This window comes from Mustela putorius, unplaced genomic scaffold (assembly GCF_011764305.1).
Source record: "Mustela putorius furo isolate JIRA1106 unplaced genomic scaffold, ASM1176430v1.1 tig00000107_pilon_pilon_pilon, whole genome shotgun sequence".
Lineage (NCBI taxonomy): Eukaryota > Metazoa > Chordata > Mammalia > Carnivora > Mustelidae > Mustela > Mustela putorius.
In genome coordinates, this window is record NW_025421284.1 from 3,803,391 (window position 1) to 3,828,728 (window position 25,338).

The following is a 25,338-nucleotide window of genomic DNA, read 5'->3' on the forward strand; positions in this document are numbered from 1 at the left end:
TCTCTCTGGGTTAAATTTTCAAGTTTAAAATGTTGGTGCCCACCTTTTTAAACCACCCAAGTTAGAAAACCCCTCGGGACCGCGCGCTCTCTCACAGCAGCGCTTGTTCAGTCCTCCAACGGGACAGTCATCGCTGGGATCACTGGGCAGGAATCACCAGGAACAAGTGAAAACCAGCACTTCTCTCCCGTGCTGCTCTCCGGGTCATTCAAAAAGGACTCAAGGTGGGCTGAGGCTCCCACTGGGGGACGACACCTTGACACGGAAGCACGTTTTCAATGGCCAGAGAAGTTCTCCTGAGCAGGAAGTGCCACGAGACAGCTCCCACGTGGGGCGCAGCCCGGGGCCCGTCCTGCCCTGGGCAGGTTTGCACAGATTCCGGGAGCACCTCCTCCTCGAACACACAGGGCCCGCCTGTCACGGACGCTGTCCACGCAGAGGCCGCAGCACAACGCTGCTCTCCAAGCAGAAGATACGGAAATTTAACAAGCACGGAGCGGGTAGCTGCGGCGTCGGTGGGACCCGACGAGGGTGTGATGAGCCGCGGCCACGGGGCTCCCACGGTGACCCGTCTGGTTTGCGTTAAATTTACAATCAGGAAAAGTTTGGTTCACTGTCTTGTTTTCTTTCTTGTGGTCATAAACGCTATGAAATAAAATATAAAAATATTCCTTGATTTTTAAATAAAAAAGGGCCAGACTGAGCGCCCTCCTCAGAGCCGCCGTCTGAGGCTCCGTATGGCCATGAGTGTGGAGCTCGCCCGCACCTCGCACACCTGCCCCTGTGAGTGAAGCTCGGACCTCGGGCCCAGATCTGCAGAGCCTGCGATCTGCCACCACGTTTGCTGAACCTTCACAGCCCAATTCGCTTTTTTTGGACAACCGCTGGGAAGTTAGCTTGCGATCTGGATATAAAAATGTATCAAAAGGAAAACGTTATTTACATATATGAAGAGGTAGTTAGGGTCTGTCAACTTGTGCTACAGGGGATGGAAGTCCTCAGGCCACAGACCGACCCACGGCTGCCCCTGGAAACTCGTCTCCCAAGAGAAGCCTGTCTTGTTAAGAGCAGACGGATTAGCGGTCTGGTCGGGCCATTCGATGCCGGGGACTGAATGCTCCCACGTCGGACCATGACCACCGTCCCACAGCTTCAGAAAGAAATCCCACCTACGGGTAGCCAGCCTTCACGCGAGTCCGGGGACAGAGGACAGTGGAGGAGACTGACAAGGGGTGGTGGTGGCACATGTCTGCGGGAGGTGGCTGTGCACAGACCGCCGGGATGCACACGTGTGTGTACGTGCAAGAGGTAGCCAGGCACAGACCTCAGGGGCACACATATATGTGCGTGCAGGATGTGGTCGTGCACAGACCACAGGAGTGCATGTGTGTGTGTGTGTGCGTGTGCGCGCAAGAGATGGCTGTGCACTGATCATGGGTGTACACGTGCGTGTGTGTGCAGGAGGTGACCATGCACAGGCTGTGGATGTACACGTGTGTGCGCGCACACGAGTGCTCAGGAGTGCATAGGGTTTGTGCGTGTGCACATGAGCACATGCTCAGGTGAGTGCCTGTGTTCGTGTGTGCAGGGTGGACCTGGCATGTGCAGTGTGTGTTCAGACGTGTGTGCAGGTGAGGAAGCCCCCGTCGAGTGTGGTAGGGTTCGGAGGGGTTCTTCCCATCGTGAACTCAGCGTGCACACTTTCTCACTGCTCAGATGCAGCATATTCTCTACCTCATGCATGTTTCAGCCCAAAGACTGCCCTGGGAAGGAATCCCACACTGCAAGAAATGGCCTGCAGCCAACGTGTCTCCTGGGCTTGTGGTGGTCTCTGTGCCTCCCACGTGTCCTTGGACCCCCTCGCCGGGCACCAAAGTCACTGCCAGGCACCTGTTGCTTTCAGAACCTATTTCGCCCGAGCTGCCGTGGCCCGCATATGACAGCAGCATCGTCCCCAGGCTGCTCCTAAGCAATCCTCGAGGGGTGGGGGCGACCCCCCTCCCACCCCCTCCCCTCAAAACCCCATCCCTTCCTGGGTCGTCACCCAGAGTTCCCTCCACGGAGTTGGAGGGACCCGTGCCCGGCATGGCTCCTCCCTTTCCAGATCCCATGCCTGCTTCCCTGACTAATCCTTCCGGAATCCCTCTGTGGTGCAGGAGTCCTCATCCCAGAGCTGACTCTGGATCGCCACCGACACAGCGCGGTCTTCTTTCTTGGCGGTGATGCTTTCAGGACTGCCCTGGGGAGGCTGCCCAGTCCCCACGGAGCAGCTCCCGCAGGCGAGCTGCCAACTGCGACGGCCGCCCCGCCTCCAGTGCTCGCAGACCTCCTCCCAGCGAGCGGCTCCTGCTGCACACGGTCCACGGTCGTGGTCCTCGGCTACCCCGAAGGCTGCGGGCTGGGCCCACCCTGCCTTTTCCTTCCGGGGCCACACCAGGAAGGTGTCCCGAGAGCAGGGAACAAGTGGTTTCCCCATCTCTCACGAGACGTTTCCCTCGATATGGTGCTGTCCCCACCGCAGTGTGACCTCGGGGGCGAGGAGACCGCGGGCTGCCTGTGTCACTGCGCTCAAGAGTGGCCGTCTCTCATGGTGCATAAAGTTTCAAATTTCAAAATACGATCGCCCCCAAGAAAACAGTAATACGCACCCCCTAAGACTCAAGATCACTTCTAAGAGCAGGCCATGACCTGCTCTGCAAGTAAATGATATAAATAAGTTAAAAAAAAATAGGTGACCAAACGTACGAGATTAGTTTAAGGGGTGAGTGGATAACAGGTTTGGCTCCGAAATTAAGTATGAAATCAGCTAAAATCAGCAAATCAAATGAAAAACCAATCAAAGTTTCTCAGGAAGGCTGTTGGACTTTGAGAGGAATGACCCCGATTGCCTCATGCCGGCAGCGGCCCGGTGAGACGCGCACAGGAGTCTTCCGGAGCTCCGTTACGTCACAACTACAGCACGGTGCTCGGGGAGACTGAGAAAACGCACAAAAGCGTGTCCATCTGTGTCCCTCGGGGCCCACGACGGGTGGCTTGTGAGGGAGGCAATAGCCCAGAACGAGGACGTCCGCGACCCCGGCCAGCGACCCCCACGTGAGTCCCCCGGAGCCCGGGCCCAGCGACCCCGGCCAGCGACCCCCACGTGGGTCCCCCGGAGCCCGGGCCCAGCGACCCCAGCCAGTGACCCCTACGTGGGTCCCCCGGAGCCTGGGCCCAGCGACCCCGGCCAGCGACCCCCACGTGGGGGCCCCGGAGCCCGGGCCCAGCGACCCTGGCCAGTGACCCCCACGTGGGTCCCCCGGTCTCATCCCTCCCTCCAGCTATTGCCTGACTCTGTGTAAAACCGGATCCAAACACATTTTAACACCTTACAAGACGTCTCGATGGTTTTGCACTAAGAACTTTCCGGTACACCATCCTGGCAGAAACACTGGGCCTCCCGGGAAAGCCTCGAGCTCGGTCCACCACCCCCACCGTACAAACGACCTTGAACAAACGTTGTGCAAACGGGAAAACATATGGTCCCAGGGGACCCTCTAGGGACCTATTTGAGGGCTGCCTTGGAAGCCAGGAGCCTGTGTCTGGTCCCCCCCGTGGTGGCTGCCCACCGACCCAGAGCCCAGGGACAGACAGCAGGCAGGGGACAGCCAAAATGTGGCCCAAGTCACAGCACAGACAGACGACAGTCTTCAAAGGTGTTTACTGTGGTGTGTCTGTTAAGCCTCATTTTTAAAAGTGTTTTTTTGTGGAACTTTGTTTTTCTGTTACTAATTTTCATTAGACTGTTGAAGTACATTCAAATTAATAAGCATTTATTGACATAGGTCACACAGAATTCCAAAAACTGTAGTCCACAATGTATTTTGGGGAAAAAAAAAATAAGATACTAAGAAAATCCAGGAGCAGCCACAAAATGAGCCAGCCGTACCTCCCGAAAAATGCGGCCTGCCCCGACGCACGTCCCTGGTGCACAGGCCAGGCCCGGTCGCCGAAGGCTGAGGCACAATAACCACTGACCTCGGGGGCCCCTCGCCACGGCCCCCCGCTCCCGGGGCAGCCACTCCTCGGATTAGCTGTGACGACATCTTGGGGAAATTACACGATAGTCTAGATTTGGTTCTCATTTCTTCGGGAATATTTGTACAAAACAAGGCATCAATGAAGCACACAGAGTGATTTCCCAGGATCTTTGAAAAGCAATCCGTCGCGAGGCTGGCATTCACACGGCCGTGGCGCCTTTCGCCGCGAGTCTGGGACGTGTTCCCTCCATCTGCCAGCCTCATTCTTCTGCGGCCCAAAATCTCAACAAGCTTTAGAAAGTTAATCGTTAACCACTCTCCGCTGTTGCTGAGTTGTGTAATGGCACCGGCGGAGCGCAAGTGCGGGGCGCTATCTCTCTCCCCATCTACCGCACATTTAACTACCTTTGATCTTATCTAACAGTAGATGCAGAACTGAAATAATCACCATTTAAATATATCAGGTTGTTTGACAGAGGTACTACACACAGGGAAAATCAATAACGATTATACAATCACCAGATACAATGTAAACGGCATACCGCCAAGTCTTTACGGGGCGAGATAACATCGCAGAAATCCCAACGAGAGTCAATAGCCATTAGTTTTTAAGAGTGGACACTTGAACCTGTGTGTGTGGGTGTGTGCCCTGGGGCCAGCTCCCCATGGGTGTAGGATCTTAAAATAGATGAGGTTCAAAGAACTAGAGAGAAGCCAGCTTTGGGAAACGCGTCTCAGCGTCGGCGAAGACTTGCTGAACTCCCGTCAACCCGCGCGCTCTCTGCTTCTAGGAAAGCAGGCAAGAGCTGCGGGCCTTGAGCTCGATCTTTGGGAAAAGTCTAACAGCTAAGGAGGCTTTTGTAATTATAGTTCAATCCAGGGTCTGGAGCCTTCGGGACAACCCTGAGAACGCGGTCCGCAAGCATCTGGCAGGGCTCTTCGCAGCGGGAATTTGGTCCTAGCGCCCGGCGCGCCGCTCACAGCGAGGAGGGCAGGTGACAGTCGTTAAGGGCACGTGGGTTTGGCGCTATTTTGTTCAAGGCCGTGGAATCCCGACATTCTCACTAACGGATTTTCACCCTTGAGTCATTTGGGAAAGGAAACAGTTTTCACTCGGGAAATACTGCCCAAGAGGGCCTGGGTCCCGGAGACCTGTGTCCGGCCTCCGAGAGCTGACGCACGACAAGGACTCTTGGCCAGGATTGAGGAATCAGGAAGCGGATCCAGTAACGTAAGCGCTTATCAGCTTTCCGGGTTGGTCTCGGGCAGAAGAGGAGCCGTGACGACCGTCCGTTCCGAGCCCTCAGAGCCACCCCGGAAACGCATGTGCCGGTTCCACGGGCATATCCGTCCCTCCTCGCCGTCCGGTCGCCACCCCAACAGGCCCCCCTTTGCAGGCATTAATCAAGACGGCAGCCACCGTGTTCTCGCTCTGCTGACCCCCGTCGGGAGAGGCGTTTTGGAAACTGCCCGTGCCGCTCCTCGTGTGCCCCCACGGGGGGACACACTTGGCACACCCGGACCCTAAGCCAGCACGGCGGGACGAAGAGAAAGCTCAGCAAAAACTAGAGTGCCGTCATTCCTGTCGCCTTAGAGAATTAACAGCTCCTGGAAGGAAGACAGGCGACGCTTTATAACCTTATCCTCACCCTCTCCAACCTAGCTGTCAAATTTACTGTTTAAGCTTTTCTCTGTAATCACGCGATTATGCACGCGGTCACCCTCCCCACCCATCACCCCGTCTAATGGTTTTAAAGGGAGAGGAAATTACTCGTCTTCCCGGCCGGCACTTGACACTTTTATGGGTCGGTTGTAATGAAGCTATTCTTTGGCTTTAATGGAGACCTTGATCCCGACCAGTGTGAATAATTGTCAAAAGGTGATTAATTAAATGTTCACCACTCCCCTATAAAATTGATCAACATATTACATTACAGAGCTCCAAAAGTTATTTTATTTCTTCATTCCACTTCAAATTCTATGCATTTAAACAAGCTTTAAACCGGAGCCATATAATTTCCTCCACATTAATTATACATACACACTGACTAAAGAAAGAAGTGTTTTACACCTTTTTTAACTCTGTAAAAGGTGCCGCCGTCACTTACGGCACTGAGAAGTCCCGCCTGAGAAACGGAGCGCCGGCCATTTGCTTCCCTGGCGAACACGGCCCAGTGACCGTGGTTCAGGTTGTACAGACACGCAGCTTTATGTGACCTAAGTGCCCAAGACTGAAAAATAAAGAATATTACCAAATTCAATCGATAGATACAATTCCAGCTTTTAGAAAAGCTTCCCAGGACGAGGCCCCGTCGGGGAACCTTGCTCACCCACCCCTTCAAACACTTGAGGGCCAGCCGCTGGGGCGGGGACCGGGCCCGGGGAAGGGAGATCACCGACTGGGCACTTTGCTGAGAAAAATAAACCCTGGGCTTCCCTCCTCACCACGCCTCCCTGCTCGGCTCACCCCGAGTAAATGCAGCGTCTTCGAGAGGGTCCGTCCTCCTGCTGGTGCCCGGACCTCCCGCCCAGCATCAGGCTGTCCTCAGCTCTGACTGCGAGGCGAGCAGGGATCTCACACACACACACAGACACACACACAGACACACACACAGACACACACACAGACACACACACACACACACAGACACACACACAGATACACACACAGACACACACACACAGACACAGACACACACACTCTCAGTAAGTGCAAACTCCCACGGGGCTCAGCAAACAAACGAGACTTGATTCCGAACAGCAAATACACGGGACCTGGTGCATTATGTTTAAAAATCAGTGAAGATAAAGGGGAAAGTTATGAAAAGTAAAACAAAGCGGACTGTTCTGTTCTATCTTCTAGACCAGCGTCTCTGCGCGTGCCAGGGGGCGGCCAGTGAGAAACGGGGCGGTGCACAGCTGGCACATCAGAGCAGCACAGGACAGGGGACGCCTCCCAGAGACACGGACGCCTCTGCCGCGGGCTCGCAGAGATGCCAGCCGGCCGGAGCCCGGTGCAGCAGGCGCGGTGGGCGCTCACCAGGGATTCCTGGTGAGGCAGAAGAACCTAGGACTGACCCCGTGCGCCCTGGGACCTCGGATCCAGGTGTGCTCCGAGCCCACGCACTGGCGTTCTAGAAGGTCTGGGAGACACCCCTCCGTGCTGATTACTGATTTCGTTGACATAGTCAATCAACCCTCTCCACGCTCCCCCCCCCAGGCTCTTAAAATATCATCGAGTGAGCATAGCAGAGAAAAAAAATGAGCAAAAAGAATAATATTTCAACTTGAACAAACTTGCTATTTGTCCATTGCTCACACAGGTCTGTTGGAGCCGAGCTGATGCGGGCAGTGGCCACTGGAGTGAGTCCCACAAAGGGACTGGGTTTAATCATCCAATCCCAGACTGTATTGATTTTGGGACTACTTGCAATGACTATATAAATAAGCCATTTCTTTGCAACTGTATCTGCAGCCGGTCATGAACCCAAAACCTTCACAACCTGGTCCAAAGTGAATTATGCCCCGCAGAAATAAATTAATAAAACTAACACAGCCGGGCTCCTCCACCAACTTATTTTCACGTTTCAAGAGCTTAAAAATATAAAATCAATAATCATTTAGTCATAAGGGTAAATGAAGCGACATAACATCAAAGTATAGCCTTTAGCTATTCAAGTCATCCCAGGTAATTTATCTCATCAAAAGGCAGTGGTAATAATCCTTTCCACTCCGAGACAAGCTGCCACACAGCTGCGGTATTATCCTAGAGTAAACACGTTGGGAGAAAATATTAAAAATCAATATCTGTTTCCTTCTATCAGACCAGATGGCATCCATCATAAATCCGTCCCCGTAAAGAGTCCTTGGAGCCGGGTGCCCAGAGTGAGGAAGACGACCGAATTAACAACAGACAACGAGGGTCCGCTCAATGGCGAGTGACAGCTGGATTTCTTTAAAATTTCAGGATTTTACAATTGCAAAAAATTTGCTGAAATTATAATGATGAGGAAAAAAATCTATCGTAGCCACAGGGCCCAGAGAAGAAGCAATTACCAGTACTGTAAAGCAAAAATGCAAAAGGCAGCTTTCAGCAGGCCCTGGGAGGGAACCCAGTTATTTGATTGATTTATCTGACCGTTTCATTCATTCATCCGTTCATTCATTCACGTGGCCTGTGGGGTTTCTAGCCTCGCGTTCAGGCATCTGCCCCCACAACTGGAGAACCTGTCGCAGGGTGACACGGTGGTCCTACGGCACCTGGTCTCCCAAGACACTTCCTGGAAAGCCGTGACAAGTTCTTCTCTGCCCACAGGTTCTGACCACGTGGGAGTCGCTGTGTCGCTAGGTGCCCCAGAGCTCTGTTCCCTGTGAGAGGACAGAGCCTGACCCAGGCGCCTGGGCAGTGGGCTCTGCTGGTGACCCAGGCATGCGCCGGACACCCCGGGCCCACGAGCGGGAGCCAGAAGCCACACCCACGCGGTGACCCACCGTAAGGCTGCTGAGCCTTGACACGGCGCGCACGGGAGAAAGGGTGGAGAAACCCGTCCAAAGAGCGGGCAGCCCACTTGGCAGGTCTCCGTGCCTTCACGTCTAACCTGAATGTTATTATTCCTGGAAGTGGGTGCCATGGGCATCGTTAGGGGGCTCCAGCCTCGGCTCTGTCAAAGACAGGGGGCACACACACACATACAGTACTTAAACTTGAAAAAGACAAAATTCCTCCAACACGATGGCTTCCGGGAGGACCCGACTCACCTCGGAGTCGCTCACAGCCACCTTTGTCTTGACGAACGGTTTAGGTCTCGCCTCGTCCCGCCCACTCGCTCGTTGAGACCCCGTCCCCAGCCCTTCAGAACGTGGCTGGGGGGAGAGGGGCCCTTGCGAAGGGGTAACGCAGGTTAATGTGACCCGAGGCTGGGCCCGAGGCCTGTAGCACTCGTGTTCCAGGAGGAGGAAGAGACTCCCGGAGAGCCACCTGCAAGCCAAGGAGGCCGCTGCCACAGAGACCGTTCCCGCCCTCACCCAGGTCCGAAACCTCCAGCTTCCAAACTGGGAAAGTAAGTCTGTGTCTGCCCCGGAGGACGGAGAGGCCATCCCTAAGCCGCCGCACCGGGCGACGGCTGACAGCTTCCCCCCAGGTTCCCGGTGCGATGGCCGGGCACACGGGGGCCCCCAGGACGCGGTTCCTCGTCTACCGGAATGAACAGCCCCTTGCAGGGTCCCCCTGGTGGGTTTCTTTGAACAGAAATCCCACCTGTGTCAGTTTAGGGCGCCATCCCGCTATTTCGGTCCGGAATAAGAAAATGTTCTGTCCCTCAGTTCCAGGCCCTGGAATGTCCCCAAGACCCAGTTATCTCGTCTCTCAGCTCATGCCCCCAGATTAAGCGGCTCATTTGGGTTTTGTCTGACAAGCACACTCGGCCTCCTACTCAGCCGGACACCAGGTACTTATGAATAAGCACGGCGATGGCGTGAGGTTGTGAGAGGAACCTCATCGGCACTGACCCACTGGGAATTTATATTTAATGAAAAGCCCCCCATCGTTTTCACACATGTTCTTACGTGCCGATACATGACTCATTGTCTGTCTGACATTTTGAAGTTGCTTTTAGTTTAGTTTAGACTAGATGCGTGCCCCTAGATCTTCCTTCTCAGCAAATGTGAGCTCCGGCTCCCCTCCTCGCTCTAGCCTACGGGAAGCCCCACGTAGAGCTCGAGTCCCAGATGGAGACCTTCCTACTCTTCCTAGACGGAATGTCGCGTTACAGAGAGTGGCACGGCTGGCAGGGCACACAGAACGCTCGGCGCCTACTGCCCAGTTAGCACAGAGCAGAGACCTCCACAGAAGCACGCCTGTCCATGGGAATGGACGCCCAGAAGAGCAGAGACGCCCCCTCCCACCTGCTGGGAATTCCCAGGACCACCGCGTCGCTGCTGCTGCACCAGCTCAACCCCCAGAGGAGCGGGCCAAGCGAGAGAAAAACCATTGCCTTACATGAGTCAGAAGACAACAGAGGGAATCTTCAGTATTCCAAGGATGATCAGAACTTGAGCCAAATTACAGATCATATCAGAGGTCTAAAATGACGTCCTCACATTAGAAAAGTTTACTGTGAGGATAATGTTTTCAGCTCATTTGGTGTCTTCCATGCTCTCTTGGAGAATCTCTTTCAAACTGGGCACTTATTTTGACTAAGTACTGGAAGTAGAATAATATTTGTAAAATTATTCCATTCCTTGACTATAACTTTCCTTTCTTAGAAATGACTAACTGAGCTCTTGTTATCTGCTTGGTTCAGAACCCAGAATATAAACATTTGGATTGTGAGGAATTTGAATATCAATCCTCAGAAATACCACATTTACTTTCACATAATACTATATATCAAGTCATCAGATGGATTACAAATGAGACTCACTCACAGAAAGTCACCTAAGAGCCCACTAGATGCCATCCTAGACCCCGACACAGTTTCGCTTACCAAGATGGCTGTGAAGGAGGGACCGTACATCAAGGCCGCTGCCGAGTGTTATCAGGGAGCCTGGCACCATCAGTCACGTGGGCCTTCCCGGGGACCCTCCCCAGCCAGCGGCGCTCCGTGTCTTCTTCTAGGAAGCGTTTAATCATTGACACACTTCTCAATGGGTGTTAAGAAAGTGAACTCTTTAAATCTCTATGGTTGCTAAGAGACTGATATTTAATGTTTAAAAATTTTCATTGGTATCAGATATATTATTTTCTTCCATGGCAGACAGGATCTTGAGATCTGCCGAGAGACTTCAAAAATGACTTTTATAAAGAGAAATCACACAATTTCTTAAGTATTAGTCTTCCTTTTTTTAGCAAAGATTTTCCACAAGTTTAACTTATTAATGAATTTTCAACATGGCATATACAGCATGCTCACTCTGGATAATGGCAATTAGTTATTAGTATTTAGTAATTGAGTGTTTGACAAGGAAATACATATGGACTAAATATTTTCCCTGTGATGCTTTCTTTTCCTTTCTTGCTTAGATTAGTCTAAACTATTTCCTAAAAATCAGATTTGAAAACTTAAATTAAATGAGCCAATTAGAAGAATAATGTCCACTTCTAAAACTAGAGCCAGAAGGAATATTATAAATAAACCTATGCGCTCTTTAGAGAAGGATCCAGTGATTAAATACAGACCCCCAGCTTCATCCTCTCCATCATGACATCATGGCCACCATCAACCAGGTCACGTGATGTGTCTGGTGGAGTTGGGGAAACCAGCCCTTACACTCCAGTGTTTCCACTTCATTTTAAACTATAGAGAAATGTATGCACATGGGTTCTCATATAAGGAAGTTAATTTGGGCATCATTTAAGGCAGGGTTACACCTTCTCTCCCTAGGCAATCTAGTACGTATTTTATATTAAATATGTACATATCATTCCACAACAGCACAGGCAGGGTTTCCGTCCGTTTGGTTCGGGTCATTGATTTATATTGTACTCAATTCTATGTGTTGTGCTTCTCATGCTATACCTTATAAAAATTCAGCCAAGAGCCAAATGCAACTTCTGGAGGTAAAAAGTCAATATCTAAAAAGAAAAATCACGGATGGATTTAGCAGATTAAGCACCACAGAAAAGTATGGTTTGGAGGACAGAGGGAGCAGCCTTCAAGCACTGAGACGGAGAAAGGAAGACTGTGCGGAAATAAAATGTATGAAACCATCTCATTAACTATTCTGTGTCAACGGTGTACATGCATAGTAACAGACGTGTGAGACAGAATATGGGAAAAACAGCAACACTTGGCAATAATTTTGAAATGAAAAATATATATGTAAGTTTTTCAATTCAGAAATCCCACACAGAACCTTGTTACACAGAAACAAAATTAAACAAAAATGTATGCACAAGGATGTTTTTTGTATGACCATTGCAAATAGGAAACACTTAGAAATAATATAAATATGTTTTATTGGGGAAATGATTGAATAAATAACAGTCATCTACTTTGATGTCGTTAAATATAAGGCCACCATCCAAAAGAGAGAGGAAGAGAGAGTGCTATGCACCACAAAAAGAGAGATTAGGGAACTCAAAGATGCAGCAATATAATGTATCCAAAATGAAGCACACAGAGGAGGAAAAAAGATAAAACAACAACAAAACTAAAGCCTTAGTGACCCATGGAAAACTATCAAACAATCTAATATGAATACATTTGGCGTTTCTGAGAATGGGAAAGGATCAGGAATATATTTGAATAAATAACATTGGATATTTTTACAAATTAATGAGAAAAAAAAAAACTACAAAGCCCAGTCCAGATACACACAAAGAAAGACGTGCAAGGCAGCCGAGGTTAAGGGGTGGGAGCACATGATTCAGAGAACACAGGTAACAGTGACTACAGACTTCTTCTTAGGATCAGTGAAAGCCAGAAGACAACGAAAAAAATCTATAAAGTGCTGAAAGGGGGAAAAAAAAGTCAACTTATAACTCTGCGTTCAGAGAAATATTTTTCAAAAATAAGAAATATAAAGATTTGTCAAGGTCAATAAAAGAGAAAGAATTTAACCACCATAAGACTTTCACTACAAGAAATGTTAGTTTAAAAACCTCTTGATGCTGAAGTTAAATAATGCTAGATAGGAACTTGAGTCTACAGAAAGGAATAAAGAGCTCCAGGATTGATAAAATATATAGATATGAATTAAAGTTATTTTTCTTAAGTTTGAATTGTTTAAGGTTAATTGACCCTATAAAGCAAAGATGTAAAAAACATATTATGAGGTTTACATCATAATAATAAATAGAATGTATGACTTGGGAGTTGTCTTGCAAGAGTCTCACATTATATACATAGATATATAATATTTAAAAGTAGATTCTACTGAATTAAAGTTGCATATTGTAAACTCCAGTGACCACTAAAAATTATCAAAAAGAGGTATAATTAATAAAGCAATAATGGTAATAAAGTGGAATAAGAGCAGGGAATCAATCTAACAAACACAGAGGAAGGTACAGGAAAAGAACAGAAGGGGTGAGCAGCAACAGGGCAGACTTCAACAAAACCATGACAAGTGATTATTAAATATGAAAAAGTCTAAGACACCCGCTAAAAGGCAGAGATTATTAGACATGATAAACTACAAGACCCCACTATAAACTGTCTATAAGATAAGCTTCAAATATTTTTTTTAAAAGCTGTGTTAAAATAAAGGGATGGAAAAAAGGTATACAATGAAAACACTGATCATAAGAAACCTGAAGGGCTAACTTGTATCAGAGAACACAGACTTCAGAACTGGGAGTATTAGCATGTCTGCATAAGGATATTTCATAATGGTAAAGCAGTTAATTAAGAAAATAAAACAATGCTAAATTTGTATGCACCTAATAATAATGTGTTGAAATACATCAGGCAAAAAACCTGATAGAGTGAAGAAGGAATGGCCATGAATGATTGGTGACATGAACACTCTTCTTTCAGCAACTGATTGAACAAGTAGAAAGAAATCAATAGGAACGTAGAAAACCTAAATAACACCATCAAACAACTTTAATCAATTGATGTATTTAAAATACTCAGCCTTACAACAGCGGAATGCATAGTTTCTCAAGTGAATCTGGAATCTTCTCCAACATAGACCAAATAATTGACCATGATGTAATTTCAATAAACTTAAAAGGGATGAAATTATACAAAACACATTCTCTGATATGGTAGTATTAAATTAGAAATAAACAATAAGAATACATTAAATTAGAAGTAAACGGTGAAAATACAATAAGAATACGTATGAGGGGCTCCTGGGTGGCTCAGTGGGTTAAGTGTCTGTCATGATTCCAGGTCATGATTCCAGGTCCTGGGATCGAGCCCCGAGCCCCGCATCAGACATCAGGCTCCTTGCTCAGCGGGAGCTTGCTTCTCTCTCTGCCTGCTGCTCCCTTCCTGTGCACCCTCTCACAGTCTCTCTCTCCTGGTCAAATAAATAAATAAAATCTTTTAAAAAAGAATACATTTTTATGATATTCCTAAGATTTGGAAATGAAGCAAAATATGTTTTAACCAGTGGGTCAAAGAGGAGGGCAAGAACAAAGAGAAATTAGAAAATAGTTTAAATAAAAGTGAAAACAGAGCATACAGAATTTTGCAGGCTTCAGCAAAACCAGTGCTTAGAAGATGCTTCGTAGCTTAATGCTAAATACGCTTATGTTAAAAAGAACAAAAGTCAGTCTAGGCCTCTATCTTTAGAAGCCAAAAAAGAAAAAAAAAGGGGGAGGGGGTATCAAAGTAAATAAGAGAAGGAGAAAAATAATCAAGATTAGAGCTGAAATCAGTAAATGAAAAAAAAAAGACTTGAAATAAGTAAAAGTCAATGAAATCAAGAGCACATTCTTTGAAAAAAAATCAATAAAATTCATGAATCTCTAGTAGACTTAAAAAGAAAAAATGAGAAGATAAAAACTATTAATATCAAGAATCAAAGAAGGCACATCACTACAGATCCCACAGATATTAAAGAGATAATAAGGAAACTTTATAGTCTTATGTGAATGCTTTCAGTCACTCAGAAGAAATGTAGACAATCCTTAAAAGATAAGAAATTTAAGAAAGAATAAAACATCTGAATAGTCCTATGTGAATCTAAATATTAAGTTTATCATGAAAAACTTCCCTACAAAGAAAAATAATAATAGTAATAATATTAATAATAATAGCAATAGTGTGCAAAATGTCTCAGAAAGAGAGGAGGAGGGAAATGCTTCCAATCTCATTTTGTGAGGCAGGAATACTCTGACGCCAAGACACCAAAAACATAAGAAAAGAGAACTACCAAATCCATCATGAAAAAAAGGATACAAATTCCTCTGCAAAATACCAGCAAACTAAAACTAGCAATATGAAGAAAATACTGTGACCACATAGAGTTCATCTCAGAGATGGGGGAAACTGGAGGGGGGGACACGCCATGAGAGACTGTGGACGCTGAGAAACAGACGGAGGGTTTTGGAGGGGCGGGGGTGGGGGTGGGTGAGCCTGGTGGTGGGTCCTCAGGAGGGTGCAGATTGCATGGAGCACTGGGTGTGGTGCACAAACCATGAATCTTAGAACACTGAAAAGAAATCAAAAAAATAAAATAATGGAAAAAATGTAAGATTAACTTAACATTCAAAAATCAATCAATTCACCATATTAAAAGGAGAGGAGAAGAAGAAGGAGGGAGAAGGGAGGGGAGGGGAAGAGAAGACAGAGAGGAGGAGGAGGAGGGGGAGGAGGAGGAGGAGGAAGGGGAGGAGGAAGGGGAGGAGTGGGAGGAGAAGAAGGAAGGAGAACTACAGGAGCAGGAGGAGGAGACATGACCACTTCCATAGATGGGGGAAAACACATCTGACAAAATTTAACAACTATTCATGATTAAAACCTCGGCAAACTGAAAGAAATTGAAGATGACACGAACAAATAGATATTCCAATTTCATTGATTGGAAGAATTCTTAAAATGTCCAAACTACCCAAAGCAATCTAATATTTAATGCAATCCCTGTCAAAATACCAACAGCATCTTCACAGAACTAGAACACGATCTGTCCTAAAATCTGTATGGAACCATGAAAGACCCCAAGCAGCCAGAGCAGCCGGAGGAAAGAGAACGGGGCTGGAGGTGTCACAACGCAGGTTTCCGACTGTAGTATAGCTCTGTGGTGCCGGTACAAAACCGGACACATAGATCCATGGAACGGAATAGAGAACCCAGAAATGGACCCATACTTAGATGGTCAATTAATCTATGACAGAAGAGGCAAGAATACTCAGTGGGAAAAGACCATCCTTCAACAAATTGCGTTGGAAAAACCAGACAGCAAAAGCGTGAACCTGGACCCCTTCCTTACGGCACACACAAAAATCAACTCAAGATGGATTCAAGACCTGAATGTGAGACCCCAAACCATAAAACTCCTGAAAGAAAAGACAGGCAGTGATTTCTCTGACATCAGCCATAGAAATATTTCTCTAAATATGTCTTCTGAGACAAGAGAAACAAAAGCAAAATTAAATTATTGGAGCTGCACCAAAATAAAAAGCTTTGAGCAGTGAAGGAAGCTGTCAACAAAATAAAAAGGCAACGACTGAATGGGAGAAGATATTTGCAAATTTTATATCCAACAAGAGGTTAATGTCCAAAACATGTAACGAACTTATACAGCTGAACCCCAAAAAACAAATAATCCAATTAAAAATGGGCAGAAGACCTGAATAAACATTGTTCCAAAGAAGACATCCAGATGGCCAACAGACTCATGGAAAGATGCTCAAAATCACTCATCATCGGGCTAATGCAAATCAAAACTGCTGTGAGACTTCACTTTACACCTGTCAGAACGGGTAAAAATCAGAAACACAAGAAATAACAAGTGTTGGTGAGGACGTGCAGAAGAAGGCTCACCCCTGCTCTGTTGGAGGCAAGGTAAGTTGGCGCAGCCATGGGAGGGACAGTGTGGAGGTTTCTCAAAAAGTTAAAAACCCAGTTACTCTGTGGTCCAGTAATTCCCCCTCCAGGCATCTACCCAAAGAAGACAAAAGCACTAAATCAAAGAAATACATGCACACCCATGTTGACTGCGGCATTACTTACAAGAGCCAAGCCAAGCAGCAGCCGGAGCGTCCGGGGTCCACGCACTGATGAATGGATAAAGGAACTGTGGTGTACACACACGAGGAATAGTATCGAGCTGTCAAGAAGAACGGAATCTTGCCATTTGCAACAAGGGGGCCGGAGCCAGAGGGTGTGACGCTCAGTGAAGTCAGTCCGTCAGAGCATGGCGATTGCGTGATCTCGGTCGCATGAGGAATCTAAGAAACCAACAAATGAACAAACAAAGAAAAAGAGAAGCAACCACCACAACAAAGACTCTTAACTACAAAGAACAAACTAGCGGTCACTGGAGAGGAGGTGCGGGCTGGTGCGGGAAATGGACAAAAGGGGTTAGGAGTACCCTCTCTCTCTGAGCACGGAGGGAGGAAGGAAGAGCCGTCAGCAAATTAAGGAGAAGAGAACATCCTTAAACCAAGAACGACCATCTGCAGTTCAGCTGCAGTTAGCATCGAATTTAGTGGAGAGGGACCGAATGCCTTCCCCGGGCTCAGCAGCAGCCAAGGGTGTCTGCTCTCTCCACATTCAGTCACCACTGTACCAGAAGCTCTACCTTGAGGGATCACACAAGAAAAAGAAGCCAACACCATACAGATTCCCAAAGGAGAGATATAGCTGTATTTGTAGATTTGTGGGTGACATATTTTGTAAATAATGTAAATTTTATAGCGTGAATCCTAAATCCTTAGGGATCATCAAAAGTTTCTAGAATTAAGAAAGGGACCTGACAAAGTCAACAATGAAAGGTCAATGTACAATAATTAATTATATTTATGCCAGGAACAAGCAACTGGAAAATAAATTCAGTATCCATTCTTGATGGCATTAAATGCATGATGCGGGAACAAGCATCCCAATATATACGGTTCCTATACCCTCAGAACTACAGATATTGCTAAGGAGAATTAGAGACACTTACCTGGTAAACTCAACGTCTGCAGAGACGGAAAGGACAGTCTTCCCCCAATGATACGAGGAAGACCTCCAACACCAGTTTTAACTTGAAATGAATCACGGGTCTAACTTTAAAACTATCAGAGTTCTTGAAGAAATGATAGAAAATCTTTGTGATGTTGGCGCAGGCAAAGATCACTTGGGATGCAAAACTCATAAACCTCCTAAATGAGAAACTGACCTGTTGAACGTCACCGAACTAAAGACCTTGTTCTCAGGAGGGCATCGAAGAAAGGAAAAGGGCTTCCACGGACTGGAGAAAATATTCACCGTACGCGCGTCAGACCAAAGCTGTATCCAAAACACAACTCCGTGATGACAACATCAACAGCCATGGGGTGTCTGGGGAGCTCAGTCCGTTGACTGTCTGACCATTTGGTTTCCGCTCAGGTCACCATCTTAGGGTCATGAGATGAAGTCCTTCCTTCGGCTCTGTGCTCAGCAAGGTGGGGAGTCTGAGATTCTCTCTCCCACTCTGCCCCTACCCCCACTGCTTGATCCTGCAATCTCTCTCTCTCAAATAAGTAATCTTTACAAAGAAATACAAACAGCCAAATGTTTAAAAATGTTGACAAATATTTCAACATGCCATTTATAAGCCAAAAATCTGTGAATGATCAATAAACACATGGCGGAGTGCTCCTTTCCGATGTCGAAGAAACGCACATGAACATCCCAAGAAGTTAGTGGTGCAAACCCGCTGGAACGAAGACATTCTGAATCTTGAGAACAGCAGGCGTTGGTACGGAGGCTGAGAACTCCGACAAGCGCTGGTGGGGAGGTAGAATGAGGAGCCCTTGCGAGAGCCCTTTGGAAGATCCCTACAGAGTTGAGCAAACGCTTCCTTCGTGGCCCAGCATAGAAACTCCAAAGTGTTTCCACGAGAGAAACGAGAGCACATTCCACACCAGGACCAGCTCGCGAGTGTTCCCGGCAGTTTCGTTCTCAACAGCCACTAAATGAGCACATTAAAGTGATGCCCCAAAGATGTGTCTAAAACAATTACAGGGAACCTGAGAACTAACTGAGAAAGCATGATCAATTCAGGAAAATGAAGTTTATAAAGAAAGAGTGAACCGGGAAAACATCGTATCTAGGGAAACAGAAACAAACAAAAATATCCTGCAAAGAAAAGCTCCGTAGATAGGCTGGTACTCGCGATAAACGTGAGTGAGCTCCACTGACGTCACAACGAGATAATCTTACAAACTGGGTCAAAACATCCGACTGCAAGTCCGTTTTAGACACACATCAAACGCGAAGCGGGAAAGAACGGGAGCACGGGGCGCGATCGTCACGCGTCAACCGAGAGCAGGCGAAGGGAGCCATGCGGGAGCGAAATAAGGGACGATTCGAATGAAAGCGCAGTGGAAAATCAGACTGTCCCGACATAAAGGGAATAATGCACTAGACGATGTGCCCATCACAAAACGGTGGGGCCCAAAAACAGAGCTTAAAAACACACAAAGCAAATAAATACGAGTAGAAAAATTTCAAGCCTAGGAAGAGACATTAATTTAAATCTCAGAAACTAACAAATGAAACAGAAAAAATAAAAAGAGTAAAGTTGGATGCCATGTAATAAGCTCGGTCCTACTTGCTGTTCACTGTTGTAACTGAGCAATCAGAGGACACTATGTTCTTTTCAAAACATTCATGAGACTACCCTGAAGACGGAGCGCTGACCATCGGACGAGGCCATGGCAACCGATTCTAAATCAACCAACCAATCTTTGGGTATATATTATCTCTCTCCTTTTTCTTTCTCTCTTTTATTTTTATTTTATTTATTTATTTATTTTTAAAAGATTTTATTTATTTATTTGACAGAGAGAGATCACAAGTAGGCAGAGAGGCAGGCAGAGAGAGAGGAGGAAGCAGGCTCCCTGCTGAGCAGAGAGCCCAATGCGAGGCTCAATCCTAGGACCCTGAGATCATGACCCGAGCTGAAGGCAGAGGCTTAACCCACTGAGCCACCCAGGCGCCCCCTATTTATTTATTTTTTTAAGGAGGCTCCACGGTCAGTGGAGCCCAGGGCAGGCTGAAACCATGACCCTGAGATCACAGCTCAAGCCGAAATCAAGAGTCCAATGCTTAACTGACCAAGCCACCAGGCACTCCCCAGTGCATTATGTCTTAACAAATGTAAAAGTGGTGCCTTGAGGGGTGACTGGGTGGCTCAGTGGGTTAAGCACCCAACTCCTGATTTTGGCTCAGGTCATGATCTCAGGGTCACGGGATCAAGCCAGATGCCCAGCTCTGTGCTGCACCTGGAGCCTGCATAAGATTCTCTCCTCCCCCCCACCATGTGGAGAAAGGGGAACCCTCCTCCACTGTTGGTGGGAATGCAAGTTGGTGCAGCTAATTTGGAAAACAGTGTGGAGATTCCTCAAGAAATTAAAAATAGAACTTCCCTATGGCCCTGCTATTGCACTCCTGGGTATTTACCCCAAAGATACAGATGTCGTGAAAAGAAGGGCCATCTGTACCCCAATGTTCATAGCAGCAATGGCCACGGTCGCCAAACTGTGGAAAGAACCAAGATGCCCTTCAACGGACGAATGGATAAGGAAGATGTGGTCCATATACACTATGGAGTATGATGCCTCCATCAGAAAGGACGAATACCCAACTTTTATAGCAACATGGACGGGACTGGAAGAGATGATGCTGAGTGAACTAAGTCAAGCAGAGAGAGATCAATTATCATATGGTTTCACTGATTTGTGGAGCATAACAAATAGCACGGAGGACATGGGGTGTTAGAGAGGAGAAGGGAGTTGGAGGAAATTGGAAGGGGAGGTGAACCATGAGAGACTGTGGACTCTGAAAAACAATCTGAGGGTTTGGGAGGGGCGGGGGGGTGGGGGGTTGGGAGGGCCTGGTGGTGGGTATTATGGAGGGCACGGATTGCATGGAGCACTGGGTGTGGTGCATAAACAATGAATTCTGGAACACTGAAAAGAAATTTAAAAAAATAATAATAATAAAAAAGATTCTCTCTCTTCCTCTCTGCCCCTCCCTGCTTGCTCTTGGCTCTCTCTAAAAAGTATTTTTTTTAATGGTCCTTTGAAAATAAATCCTATCCACACCATATATAAATATGAATAGGAAAATGAATGTACATCTTAAAACAGACATAATGAAATGACCTTGGCCCTGTAAATAGCCAACAGTGTCCCAGGAATAAGCAATTCTAAGGTTGTAGAATACTATGCAGCCAGTAAAAAGCAAGGATTTGGTGACACAGAAACTTCTTCAGTCAACCATCAGCACAAGAAGAGAGCTTCAGCGTGTGCTGTGGAACCTGTCATATCACCCACTGTGAGGACAGGAGCTCTGTCACTGATGTGGTTCAGAAAGCTGAGTGGGTCCGTGTCTCGTGAGGTGGAGTGGAGGGCTGTCTGCGAAGCTCATGAACTGACCTCGGGCAGGTGTCTATGTGGCCGCAGGTGCGTGTGCGCATGGGCACGCACGAGCAAGCCCGTTGCACGGAGGACCTATTTTCTACTTGCTCTCTCTTTAATTATAAAAAGTGACATAATTGTGATGAAAAGTAATATGAAAATTGGTAAGTACCCAAACCCATCCTAGACCCCGTATTCCATCCCTCAGAAGTTAAACAGCCGTAACCGCAGAGTGTGTTTCCTGACAGACACTTCAGTGTGTCCTGGCCGCTGTGGGAAGATTTCGGAGCTGCTGTGTGGACCTCTGCGGTGGGGAGGGGCGTGCTCTCTGGGGGGCCCCAAGCGCAGGCCCCCGACACGTGTTTAAGCTCTTTCCAGTACTACATGATGACAATTATGCAGTCACAGTTGCTCTTAGACCCATTTTGGGGTATTTCCACAGTTTAAATTTCTAGAAACAGAATTCCTATTCAGAGACTATGAAGATTTTCCATTTTGATAAACATTTAAAAATAGCCTCCAGAAAGCTTCGTGTGTGTCCTGCCGCGAGCACGTTCTCACTTCCGCGGGAGCTCTTCTCCTGCTGTGGTTGGTTGCTAAGGTGTAACTTCCAGGACGTTATTTGGGGTCGTTTTGTTGTTAATTTGTACTACTGTTGCCCAGGCATTTGTTGATTGGAGGATTAGGCAATAACTTTGCAACCTGAAACTTGTGTGTTTTTTTTTTTTTATAGATTTTATGTACTTTATAAACGTGTGTCTTTTCTGTGGATATACGTGCGTGTGCGTGTGCATGTTCTGGAACTTCTATCACCCCTGCATTTGGCCACATGACATTAATCGAGTAGCAGCACAAGAATTGCCCTTAGAGAGAGAACTACCTTTGTGGGTGCAAACCCTTCCTAAGGAACTTAAGACAGGGCGCCTGACTGGCTCAGTCATTCAGCGGCTGCCTCCAGCTCAGGTCATGATCCCGGGGTCCTGGGATCGAGCCCCGCATCGGGCTCCCTGCTTGGCGGGAAGCCTGCTTCTCCCTCTCCCACTCCCCCTGCTTCTGTTCCCTCTCTCGCCTTGTCTCTCTGTCAAATAAATAAATAAATAAAATCTTAAAAAGAAAGAAAGAAACTTGAGACTGGCGGTGTGGCCCTTGGCAGAAGCACACGCACAAGCACACTCACAAAAATTGGGGCCATTCTGCTCTCCATGAGAAAACGTGGGTGCTGTGGGTTTTCCCGCAGTGGGAACGTGCCGAGCAGGAACGCAGGCCTGGGAGGGGAACAGCCGGGAGGCGACCGTGAAGCTACCGTGACCCAACACCAAATCCAACTGCCTTGATCTTGAGGCTAACCTGTCCCACTCGTCCCATCTCCGCCCACATTCAGTGCGGGCCGGGCCGGGGCTCTGGGCTCTGCGGAGGAAGGAGCGGGTCCGGCCTGCAGAGCCGGCTGGCTGGGCCGATGGGCGGTGCGGCCCAGAGCATGCTGGGAGAGCAGGTGTGCAGAGCTGCCGGCACCTGCTGCCCCCAGAGCCCACCGGGCCTGCAGAGCTGCGTGTGCACAGGACGGAGCCTGCCCTGGGAACAGGCCTGGTGGTGGAGAGTCTGGGGTGGAAACAGGTCAAACCAGTTGCGCTCTGGAGGACCTCTCACCTGCACAGAGGTGTGGAGGGCCTGAGGGCACATTCCAGCCGGTGGTGGAGCGGATGGGGGGCGGGGCCAGAGAATTCGAAGGGAGCGGGCCTCGGGCCAGCACCCCCCAGGCTGGAGGAAACCCTGCACACAAACAGAGCAAGGTCCTAACTTAGAGATGCCATCCATCTGGCAACCTTGAAAGGAGTGCGCCCCACTGCTAACGAGCTACGTCGGGGCCAGGGGCCAGGAAGAGGGACATGCAGGGAGCCAGTCCTCAGCCCAAGGCCCAGGGAGGCCTGCGCCAAGCTTTAGCTTGAGCAGCCATGGGGCAGCCTAGGCACCCGGAAACCAGGGGGGGAGAACAGGGTCACCAGAGACGCAGGGAAATGAGATACCGGAGACCAGCATGGCAGACCCGCTGCCAAGTCCCCAAGTCCCCAAGTCCCCTGTCCTCTGAGAGGATCAGCTTTGGTCTCACGGGACTAGTCTTGTCCCCTTAGATCCCACTTCTCCATCCTCCCGCAAAGAGCGGCTCTCTCCCCTCCAATGTCTGCAGAGCAGTGGACAAGTGTTCTCCTCTAAGGCGGTGTCCTGGTTCTGATGCGTCCTAAGACCGGTATCTTCTGCTTCTGTAACTGGCTGGGTAGTGGCCTCCCCGGCTACACACACACACACACACACGCACACGCACACGCACGCACACACACAAGCAGTGTCCACCCAAAACCCGGGAATGTGGCCTTGTTTAGAAATAGGGTCTTTGCAAACCTGCTTCAGGTAAGGATTTGCCTAGATTAGACTGGGTCCAAATTGAAGGGCGTGGTCCTTCCGGAAAGGGAGGCTGGGGGGAAGGTAGAGCTTAGAGCAGGGGGGCTGCAGAGCGGGACGCCTGGGGCCCGAAGCTGAAGGACGCAGGCCACCCTGCGGACAGCCTGATTGCAAACCTCTGGCCTCAAGTTCTGACACGATACATTCCTGCCTAAGCTTCCCTGTTTGCGGTCCTTTTCCACGTCTGCCACAGCAACCGTGCGCTGCTCCCCTCGGGCTTCGGAAGTCTGTGGCCACTTCCCCAGATACACGCTCGACTGCCCTGCGGCTTCCGGACATTCCCGCTCCCCGCACTCTGGTTTCTGCTCAGATGTCACCTCCTCAGGGTGACCTCCTCTCCTGCGTGCTGACAGCATCGCCTTCTGACTGCTCGCACAGTCCCCTGTTCTAGAACTGCTCACTCCTGGAGAAAATGCCATGGGTCCAGCAGACCAGCTCAGACTTGTGTCTTCATCACACCAGACACCTCCTGGGCCCTGGGTGCAGCCTGGCCACCACGGACCACACAGACAAGCCCTGGCTGTGTGCTCCTGGGCTAGGGACCCCGCCACAAATGTCTCTGTGTGCCGGCCAGTACTTGCCGAGGCTCCTTAAAATGGGACCGGGGTCCGCATTTGACTCCCAAGCATAACCCTGGAAATCTAAATTGGTTAAGAGCAGCCCCCTGAGATGTGCGCCTCTGAACCCGTTATTTGTCCCAACAGCAGAGGTGGCGGACATACAGGTGGGAGACGATGCTTTGTGCACAGCTGATCAAGAAAAACACGTTGAAGATGGATGTCAGTGAGACAGAGGCTCATTGGAGACGGCACTGGGATACTTCTAAAAATAAAAAAACAAAAACAAAAACAAAACTTAAAGCGTGCTCTAAGCCCTAGAAAGATGAACCTGACCTTCAGCAAACATGACAGACATCGAAGGGAAATGAGAGGGACCTCGGTGCCGAGTCAGGGGAGGAAACGCAGGCGGTCACTTGAATGTGCAGAAACGCGCCCGTGGACCATTGGAGACACGGCCCGAGAGGCGCCAGGAAGCAGCTCGGGTCGCTGTGGACGCCGGCAGTACTTTGGAACCCGTGTTTGGAAATCTCAAACCCAGCCTAACGCTGACGGCTGGTGAGCATCCCCCGCCCCCGCCCCCGCCTCGTACCTGGGAGCAAGAAGCACTGGAGGTCCTCGCGGCCAGGCCAGGCGGGAGCTCTCGCCCGCGGAGCGAGGACGCAGTGAAGAGCCCCGCGACTCCGCTGTGAACACTCACTCTCACTCCGTGAACATAAATTCCCAAAGGAAACAGGATTCGGTCTCCCCTAGCCACCTCTTCTCCAAGATGCGCAAAATCCCCGCAGGGCCCGGCCTGTGCCTCCGACAGGGAAAGTGCTCGCGAGGACGGCTGCCCGGCGCCTCCCACCCTCAAGGAGGCTGAAAGCCTCACCGGTGTTCTGAGCACCAGCCCCGGAGCCAACCAGCGGGGCTCCTGCAGGCGGCGGATCCCTTCTGCCTGGGTCCTGTCGCGAGGCTGAGCTGGCCGCGAGTCCTGTCCTGGGCCACTGGGAAGAGCCGGCCCCTCTTCCATTTGTTCAATCAGGGCAGGGACTTGTCCCAACGAGTGCGGGGACTGCGTGGCTTGAATATCAGAAAAGCATGGTGTCACGGTTCTGGAGTCCAAAGGCCAAAACAGGCGTCTGCCCGAGGCCTCGCGGCCTGGTGAGCGGCGGCGGCCCTGCCCGGGTCCGGCTGTGCATGTCGCGTCCTGCTCTCCCGTAAGGACGCACTCTCACGGGGTTAGGGTCACCCTAAGGGCAGCAGGGAGGCGGGGCGCCTCTTCGAAGAGCTTGTGTGCGAAGACAGTCGCTCGTGG

The 25,338-nt window shown here is 49.0% G+C and overlaps 1 long non-coding RNA gene across 1 annotated transcript; it reads right to left on the bottom strand.

Annotated features, from left to right (window-relative positions):
• Nucleotides 1-3,783: 3,783 nt before the first annotated feature.
• LOC106007391 lies at nucleotides 3,784-6,633 on the bottom strand. The gene is made up of 3 exons (XR_001182095.2): nucleotides 6,487-6,633; nucleotides 6,128-6,250; nucleotides 3,784-5,627 (listed from the first exon to the last, which is right to left on the bottom strand). It is a non-coding gene; the product is annotated as an uncharacterized LOC106007391 (long non-coding RNA).
• Nucleotides 6,634-25,338: the final 18,705 nt, after the last annotated feature.